Genomic DNA, 12,102 nt, shown 5'->3' on the forward strand with positions numbered 1-12,102 from the left:
GTATAAACATGGAAATATCTACACTGCCATCTGTATAAACATGTAAATATCTACACAGCCATCTCTATAAACATGGAAATATCTGCACCGCTATCTGTATAAACATGGAAATAGACACAGTGCTATCTGTATAAACTTGGAAATGTCTACACCGCCATCTTTATAAACATGGAAATACCTACACAGTCATCTGTATAAACATGGAAATATCTACACCACTGTCTGTACAAACATGGAAATATCTACACTGCCATCTGTATAAACATGGAAATATCTACACAGCCATCTCTATAAACACAGAAATACCTACACTGCTATCTTTATAAACGTGGAAATAGCCACGCCGCTATCTGTATAAACATGGAAATATCTACACCGACATGTGAAAAAATATGAAAATATCTACACAGTCATCTGTATAAACATGGAAATACTTCCACGGCTATCTGTATAAACATGGAAATATGTACACCGCCATCTCTATAAAAATGGAAATAACTACACAGTCATCTGTATAAATATGGAAATATGTACACCGCTATCTGTATAAACATGGAAATATCTGCACCGCCATCTGCATAAACATGGAAATATCCACACCGCCATCTGTATAAACATGGAAACATCTCAAACGCTATCCGTATAAACATGGAAATTGCCACACAGCTCTCTGTATAAACATGGAAATATCTACACCGCTATCTCTATAAACATGGAAATTCCTACACCGCAATCTGTATAAACATGGAAATATCTACACCATTATCTGTCTAAACATGGAAATATCTACACTGCCATCTGTTTAAATATGTAAATATCTACACAGCCATCTCTATAAACATGGAAATATCTCCACCGCTATCTGTACAAACATGGAAATAGCCACAAAGCTATCTGTATAAACATGGAAATATCTACACCGCTATCTCTATAAACATGGAAATATCTCCACCGCTATCTGTATAAACATGGAAATATCTCCACCGCTATCTGTATAAACATGGAAATATCTACATGGCTGTCTCTATAAAGATGGAAATATCTTCACCGCCATCTGCATAAACATGGAAATACCTACTCAGTCATCTGAATAAACATGGAAATATCTACACCACAGTCTGTACAAATATGGAAATATCTAAACTGCCAGCTGTATAAACATGGAAATATCTACACAGCCATCTCTATAAACTTGGAAATATCTACACTACTATCTATATAAACATGGAAATAGCCACACCGCTATCTGTATAAACATGGAAATATCTACACCGACATGTGTAAAAATATGAAAATATCTACACAGTCATCTGTATAAACATGGAAATACCTCCACCGCTATCTGTATAAACATGGAAATATCTACAGCGCCATCTGTATAAAAATGGAAACAACTACACAGTCATCTGTATTAATATGGAAATATGTACACCGCTATCTCTATAAACATGGAAATATCTGCACCGCCATCTGCATTAACATGGCAATATCTACACCGCCATCTGTATAAACATGGAAATATCTACACCGCTATCTCTATAAACATGGAAATACCTACACCGCAATCTGTATAAACATGGAAATATCTAAACCAATATCTATCTAAACATGGAAATATCTACACTGCCATCTGTATAAATACGTAAATATCTACACAGACATCTCTATAAACATGGAAATATCTACACCGCTATCTGTATAAACTTGGAAATACGCACATCACTATCTGTATAAACATGGAAATATCTACACCGCTATCTCTATAAACATGGAAATATCTCCACCGCTATCTGCATAAACATGGAAATATCTCCACCGCTATCTGTATAAACATGTAAATATCTTCACCGCTATCAGTATAAACATGGAAATAGTGACACCGCTATCTGTATAAATATGGAAATATCTACACCGCTATCTCTACAAACATGGAAATGTCAACACCGCTATCTGTATAAACATGGAAATATCTACATGGCTATCTCAATAAACATGGAAATATCTACACCGCCATCTGTATAAACATGGAAATACCTACACATTCATCTGTATAAACCTGGAAATATGTACACCACTATCTGTATAAACATGGAAATATCTACACTGCCATCAGTATAAACATGTAAATATCTTCACAGCCATTTCTATAAACATGGAAATATCTACAACACTATCTGTATAAACTTGGAAATAGCCACACCGCTATCTGTATAAACATGGAAATACCTACACAGTGATCTGTATAAACATGGAAATATCTACACCACTGTCTGTACAAACATGGAAATATCTACACTGCCATCTGTATAAACATGGAAATATCTACACAGACATCTCTATAAACATGGAAATATCTACACTGCTATCTGTATAAACATGGAAATAGCCACACCGCTATCTGTATAAACATGGAAATATCTACACCGACATGTGTAAAAATATGAAAATATCTACACAGTCATCTGTATAAACATGGAAATATCTCCACCGCTATCTGTATAAACATGGAAATATCTTCACCGCCATCTGTATAAAAATGGAAATAACTACACAGTCACCTGTATAAATATGGAAATATGTACACCGCTATCTGTATAAACATGGAAATATCTCCACCGCTATCTATATAAACATGGAAATATCTCCACCGCTATCTGTATAAACATGGAAATATCTCCAACGCTATCTGTATAAACATGGATATAGCCACACAGCTATCTGTATAAACATGGAAATATCTACACCGCTATCTCTATAAACATGGAAATATCTCCACCGCTATCTGTATAAACAAGGAAATAGCCACACCGCTATCAGTATAAACATGGAAATATCTACACCGCCATCTGTAAAAACATGGAAATATCTACACTGTCACCTGTATAAACATGGAAATATCTACATCTCCATCTGTATAAACATGGAAATATCTACACTGCCATCTGTATACACATGGAAATATCTACACAGCCATCTGTATAAACATGTAAATATCTACACCGCTATCTCTATAAACATGGAAATACCTACACCGCAATCTGTATAAACATGGAAATATCTACAACATTATCTGTCTAAACATGGAAATATCTACACTGCCATCTGTATAAATATGTAAATATCTACACAGCCGTCTCTATAAACATGGAAATATCTACACCGGTATCTGTATAAACATGGAAATGGCCACACAGCTATCTGTATAAAAATGGAAATATATACACGGCTATCTGTATAAACATGGAAATATCTCCACCGCTATCTCTATAAACATGGAAATATCTCCACCGCTATCTGCATAAACATGGAAATAGTGACACCGCTATGTGTATAAATATGGAAATATCTACACCGCTATATTTATAAACATGGAAATGTCTACAACGCTATCTGTATAAACATGGAAATATCTACATGGCTGTCTCTATAAACTTGGAAATATCTTCACCGCCATCTGCATAAACATGGAAATAACTACACAGTCATCTGTATAAACCTGGAAATATCTACACCACTATGTGTATAAACATGGAAATAACTACACTGCCATCTGTATAAATATGTAAATATCTACACAGCCATCTCTATAAACATGGAAATATCTCCACCGCTATCTGTATAAACATGGAAATATCTCCACCGCTATCTGTATAAACATGGAAATATCTACACTGCCATCTGTATAAACATGTAAATATCTACACAGCCATCTCTATAAACATGGAAATATCTGCACCGCTATCTGTATAAACATGGAAATAGACACACTGCTATCTGTATAAACTTGGAAATGTCTACACCGCCATCTTTATAAACATGGAAATACCTACACAGTCATCTGTATAAACATGGAAATATCTACACCACTGTCTGTACAAACATGGAAATATCTACACTGCCATCTGTATAAACATGGAAATATCTACACAGCCATCTCTATAAACATGGAAATATCTGCACCGCTATCTGTATAAACATGGAAATAGACACACTGCTATCTGTATAAACTTGGAAATGTCTACACCGCCATCTTTATAAACATGGAAATACCTACACAGTCATCTGTATAAACATGGAAATATCTACACCACTGTCTGTACAAACATGGAAATATCTACACTGCCATCTGTATAAACATGGAAATATCTACACAGCCATCTCTATAAACACAGAAATACCTACACTGCTATCTTTATAAACGTGGAAATAGCCACGCCGCTATCTGTATAAACATGGAAATATCTACACCGACATGTGAAAAAATATGAAAATATGTACACAGTCATCTGTATAAACATGGAAATACTTCCACGGCTATCTGTATAAACATGGAAATATCTACACCGCCATCTGTATAAAAATGGAAATAACTACACAGTCATCTGTATAAATATGGAAATATGTACACCGCTATCTGTATAAACATGGAAATATCTGCACCGCCATCTGCATAAACATGGAAATATCCACACCGCCATTTGTATAAACATGAAAATATCTCAAACGCTATCCGTATAAACATGGAAATTGCCACACAGCTCTCTGTATAAACATGGAAATATCTACACCGCTATCTCTATAAACATGGAAATTCCTACACCGCAATCTGTATAAACATGGAAATATCTACACCATTATCTGTCTAAACATGGAAATATCTACACTGCCATCTGTTTAAATATGTAAATATCTACACAGCCATCTCTATAAACATGGAAATATCTCCACCGCTATCTGTATAAACATGGAAATAGCCACAAAGCTATCTGTATAAACATGGAAATATCTACACCGCTATCTCTATAAACATGGAAATATCTCCACCGCTATCTGTAAAAACATGGAAATATCTCCACCGCTATCTGTATAAACATGGAAATATCTACATGGCTGTCTCTATAAACATGGAAATATCTTCACCGCCATCTGCATAAACATGGAAATACCTACTCAGTCATCTGAATAAACATGGAAATATCTACACCACAGTCTGTACAAATATGGAAATATCTAAACTGCCAGCTGTATAAACATGGAAATATCTACACAGCCATCTCTATAAACTTGGAAATATCTACACTACTATCTATATAAACATGGAAATAGCCACACCACTATCTGTATAAACATGGAAATATCTACACCGACATGTGTAAAAATATGAAAATATCCACACAGTCATCTGTATAAACATGGAAATACCTCCACCGCTATCTGTATAAACATGGAAATATCTACAGCGCCATCTGTATAAAAATGGAAACAACTACACAGTCATCTGTATAAATATGGAAATATGTACACCGCTATCTCTATAAACATGGAAATATCTGCACCGCCATCTGCATTAACATGGCAATATCTACACCGCCATCTGTATAAACATGGAAATATCTACACCGCTATCTCTATAAACATGGAAATACCTACACCGCAATCTGTATAAACATGGAAATATCTAAACGAATATCTGTCTAAACATGGAAATATCTACACTGCCATCTGTATAAATACGTAAATATCTACACAGACATCTCTATAAACATGGAAATATCTACACCGCTATCTGTATAAACTTGGAAATACGCACATCGCTATCTGTATAAACATGGAAATATCTACACCGCTATCTCTATAAACATGGAAATATCTCCACCGCTATCTGTATAAACATGGAAATATCTCCACCGCTATCTGTATAAACATGTAAATATCTTCACCGCTATCAGTATAAACATGGAAATAGTGACACCGCTATCTGTATAAATATGGAAATATCTACACCGCTATCTCTATAAACATGGAAATGTCAACACCGCTATCTGTATAAACATGGAAATATCTACATGGCTATCTCAAGAAACATGGAAATATCTACACCGCCATCTGTATAAACATGGAAATACCTACACAGTCATCTGTATAAACCTGGAAATATCTACACCACTATCTGTATAAACATGGAAATATCTACACTGCCATCAGTATAAACATGTAAATATCTTCACAGCCATTTCTATAAACATGGAAATACCTACAACACTATCTGTATAAACTTGGAAATAGCCACACCGCTATATGTATAAACATGGAAATATCTACACCGCCATCTCTATAAACATGGAAATACCTACACAGTGATCTGTATAAACATGGAAATATCTACACCACTGTCTGTACAAACATGGAAATATCTACACTGCCATCTGTATAAACATGGAAATATCTACACAGACATCTCTATAAACATGGAAATATCTACACTGCTATCTGTATAAACATGGAAATAGCCACACCGCTATCTGTATAAACATGGAAATATCTACACCGACATGTGTAAAAATATGAAAATATCTACACAGTCATCTGTATAAACATGGAAATATCTCCACCGCTATCTGTATAAACATGGAAATATCTTCACCGCCATCTGTATAAAAATGGAAATAACTACACAGTCACCTGTATAAATATGGAAATATGTACACCGCTATCTGTATAAACATGGAAATATCTCCACTGCTATCTGTATAAACATGGAAATATCTCCACCGCTATCTGTATAAACATGGAAATATCTCCAACGCTATCTGTATAAACATGGATATAGCCACACAGCTATCTGTATAAACATGGAAATATCTACACCGCTATCTCTATAAACATGGAAATATCTCCACCGCTATCTGTATAAACAAGGAAATAGCCACACCGCTATCTGTATAAACATGGAAATATCTACACCGCCATCTGTAAAAACGTGGAAATATCTACACTGTCACCTGTATAAACATGGAAATATCTACATCTCCATCTGTATAAACATGGAAATATCTACACTGCCATCTGTATACACATGGAAATATCTACACAGCCATCTGTATAAACATGTAAATATCTACACCGCTATCTCTATAAACATGGAAATACCTACACCGCAATCTGTATAAACAAGGAAATATCTACAACATTATCTGTCTAAACATGGAAATATCTACACTGCCATCTGTATAAATATGTAAATATCTACACAGCCATCTCTATAAACATGGAAATATCTACACCGCTATCTGTATAAACATGGAAATGGCCACACAGCTATCTGTATAAAAATGGAAATATATACACGGCTATCTCTATAAACATGGAAATATCTCCACCGCTATCTCTATAAACATGGAAATATCTCCACCGCTATCTGTATAAACATGGAAATAGTGACACCGCTATGTGTATAAATATGGAAATATCTACACCGCTATATTTATAAACATGGAAATGTCTACAACGCTATCTGTATAAACATGGAAATATCTACATGGCTGTCTCTATAAACTTGGAAATATCTTCACCGCCATCTGCATAAACATGGAAATAACTACACAGTCATCTGTATAAACCTGGAAATATCTACACCACTATGTGTATAAACATGGAAATAACTACACTGCCATCTGTATAAATATGTAAATATCTACACAGCCATCTCTATAAACATGGAAATATCTCCACCGCTATCTGTATAAACATGGAAATATCTCCACCGCTATCTGTATAAACATGGAAATATCTACACTGCCATCTGTATAAACATGTAAATATCTACACAGCCATCTCTATAAACATGGAAATATCTGCACCGCTATCTGTATAAACATGGAAATAGACACAGTGCTATCTGTATAAACTTGGAAATGTCTACACCGCCATCTTTATAGACATGGAAATACCTACACAGTCATCTGTATAAACATGGAAATATCTACACCACTGTCTGTACAAACATGGAAATATCTACACTGCCATCTGTATAAACATGGAAATATCTACACAGCCATCTCTATAAACACAGAAATACCTACACTGCTATCTTTATAAACGTGGAAATAGCCACGCCGCTATCTGTATAAACCTGGAAATATCTACACCGACATGTGAAAAAATATGAAAATATCTACACAGTCATCTGTATAAACATGGAAATACTTCCACGGCTATCTGTATAAACATGGAAATATCTACACCGCCATCTGTATAAAAATGGAAATAACTACACAGTCATCTGTATAAATATGGAAATATGTACACCGCCATCTGCATAAACATGGAAATATCCACACAGCCATCTGTATAAACATGGAAATATCTCAAACGCTATCCGTATAAACATGGAAATTGCCACACAGCTCTCTGTATAAACATGGAAATATCTACACCATTATCTGTCTAAACATGGAAATATCTACACTGCCATCTGTTTAAATATGTAAATATCTACACAGCCATCTCTATAAACATGGAAGTATCTCCACCGCTATCTGTATAAACATGGAAATAGCCACAAAGCTATCTGTATAAACATGGAAATATCTACACCGCAATCTCTATAAACATGGAAATATCTCCACCGCTATCTGTATAAACATGGAAATATCTCCACCGCTATCTGTATAAACATGGAAATATCTACATGGCTGTCTCTATAAACATGGAAATATCTTCACCGCCATCTGCATAAACATGGAAATACCTACTCAGTCATCTGAATAAACATGGAAATATCTACACCACAGTCTGTACAAATATGGAAATATCTAAACTGCCAGCTGTATAATCATGGAAATATCTACACAGTCATCTCTATAAACTTGGAAATATCTACACTACTATCTATATAAACATGGAAATAGCCACACCGCTATCTGTATAAACATGGAAATATCTACAACGACATGTGTAAAAATATGAAAATATCTACACAGTCATCTGTATAAACATGGAAATACCTCCACCGCTATCTGTATAAACATGGAAATATCTACAGCGCCATCTGTATAAAAATGGAAACAACTACACAGTCATCTGTATAAATATGGAAATATGTATACCGCTATCTCTATAAACATGGAAATATCTGCACCGCCATCTGCATTAACATGGCAATATCTACACCGCCATCTGTATAAACATGGAAATATCTACACCGCTATCTCTATAAACATGGAAATACCTACACCGCAATCTGTATAAACATGGAAATATCTAAACCAATATCTGTCTAAACATGGAAATATCTACACTGCCATCTGTATAAATACGTAAATATCTACACAGACATCTCTATAAACATGGAAATATCTACACCACTATCTGTATAAACTTGGAAATACGCACATCGCTATCTGTATAAACATGGAAATACCTACACCGCTATCTCTATAAACATGGAAATATCTCCACCGCTATCTGTATAAACATGGAAATATCTCCACCGCTATCTGTATAAACATGTAAATATCTTCACCGCTATCAGTATAAACATGGAAATAGTGACACCGCTATCTGTATAAATATGGAAATACCTACACCGCTATCTCTATAAACATGGAAATGTCAACACCGCTATCTGTATAAACATGGAAATATCTACATGGCTATCTCAAGAAACATGGAAATATCTACACTGCCATCTGTATACACATGGAAATATCTGCACAGCCATCTGTATAAACATGGAAATATCTACACCGCTATCTCTATAAAAATGGAAATACCTACACCGCAAGCTGTATAAACATGGAAATATCTACAACATTATCTGTCTAAACATGGAAATATCTACACTGCCATCTGTATAAATATGTAAATATCTACACAGCCATCTCTATAAACATGGAAATATCTACACCACTATCTGTATAAACATGGAAATGGCCACACAGCTATCTGTATAAAAATGGAAATATATACACGGCTATCTCTATAAACATGGAAATATCTCCACCGCTATCTGTATAAACATGGAAATATCTCCACCGCTATCTGTATAAACATGGAAATAGTGACACCGCTATGTGTATAAATATGGAAATATCTACACCGCTATATTTATAAACATGGAAATGTCTACAACGCTATCTGTATAAACATGGAAATATCTACATGGATGTCTCTATAAACTTGGAAATATCTTCACTGCCATCTGCATAAACATGGAAATAACTACACAGTCATCTGTATAAACCTGGAAATATCTACACCACTATGTGTATAAACATGGAAATAACTACACTGCCATCTGTATAAATATGTAAATATCTACACAGCCATCTCTATAAACATGGAAATATCTACACCGCTATCTGTATAAACATGGAAATAGCCACACAGCTATCTGTATAAACATGGAAATATCTACACCGCTATCTCTATAAACATGGAAATATCTCCACCGCTATCTTTATAAACATGGAAATATCTCCACCGCTATCTGTATAAACATGGAAATATCTCCACCGCTATCAGTATAAACATGGAAATAGTGACACCGCTATCTGTGTAAATATGGAAATATCTACATAGTCATCTCTATAAACATGGAAATATCTCCACCGCTATCAGTATAAACATGGAAAGATCTACACCGCCATCTGTATAAAAGTGGAAATAACTAAACTGTCATCTGTATAAATAAGGAAATATGTACACCGCTATCTGTATCAACATGGAAATATCTGCAGCGCCATCTGCATAAACATGGAAATATCTCCAACGCTATCTGTATAAACATGGAAATTGCCACACAGCTATCTGTATTAACATGGTAATATCTACACCGCTATCTTTATAAACATGGAAATATCTCCACTGCTATCTGTATAAACATGGAAATATCTCCACCGCTATCTGTATAAACATGGAAATAGTGACACCGCTATCTGTATAAATATGGAAAAATCTACACCGCTATCTCTATAAACATGGAAATGTCTACACGGCTATCTGTATAAACATGGAAATATCTACACGGCTGTCTCTATAAACATGGAAATATCTTCACCGCCATCTGTATAAACTTGGAAATAACTACACAGTCATCTGTATAAACCCGGAAATATCTACACCACTATCTGTATAAACATGGAAATAACTACACTGCCATCTGTATAAACATGTAAATATCTACACAGCCATCTCTATAAACATGGAAATATCTTCACCGCTATCTGTATAAACATGGAAATAGCCACACCGCTATCTTTATAAACATGGAAATGTCTACACCGCCATCTGTATATACATGGAATTACCTACACAGTCATCTGTATAAACGTGGAAATATCTACACCACTGTCTGTACAAACATGGAAATATCTACACTGCCATCTGTATAAACATGGAAATATCTACACAGCCATCACTATAAACATGGAAATATCTACACTGCTGTCTGTATAAACATGGAAATAGCCACACTGCTATCTGTATAAACATGGAAATATCTACACCGACATGTGTAAAAATATGAAAATATCTACACAGTCGTCTGTATAAACTTGGAAATACCTCCACCACTCTCTGTATCAACATGGAAATATCTACACCGCCATATGTATAAAAATGGAAATAACTACACAGTCATCTGTATAAGTATGGAAATATGTACACCGTTATCTGTATAAACATGGAAATATCTGCACCGCCATCGGCATAAACATGGAAATATCTACACCGCCATCTATATAAACATGGAAATATCTCCAACGCTATCTGTATAAACATGGAAATAGCCACACAGCTATCTGTATAAACATGGAAATATCTACACCGCTATCTCTATAAACATGGAAAAAACTACACCGCAATCTGTATAAACATGGAAATATCTACACCATTATCTGTCTAAACATGGAAATATCTACACTGCCATCTGTATAAATATGTAAATACCTACACAGCCATCTCTATAAACATGGAAATATCTACACCGCTATCTGTATAAACATGGAAACAGCCACACCGCTATCTGTATAAACATGGAAATATCTACACCGCAATCTGTATAAGCATGGAAATACCTACACAGTCATCTGTATAAACATGGAAATATCTACACCACTGTCTGTACAAACGTGGAAATATCTACACTGCCATCTGTATAAACATGGAAATATCTACACAACCATCTCTATAAACTTGGAAATATCTACACTGCTATCTGTATAAACATGGAAATACCCACACCGCTATCTGTATAAACATGGAAATATCTACACCGCCATCTGTATAAAACTGGAAATAACTACACAGTCATCTGTATAA

Source organism: Pan paniscus, chromosome 12, assembly GCF_029289425.2.
Source record: "Pan paniscus chromosome 12, NHGRI_mPanPan1-v2.0_pri, whole genome shotgun sequence".
Taxonomy (NCBI): Eukaryota; Metazoa; Chordata; class Mammalia; order Primates; family Hominidae; genus Pan; species Pan paniscus.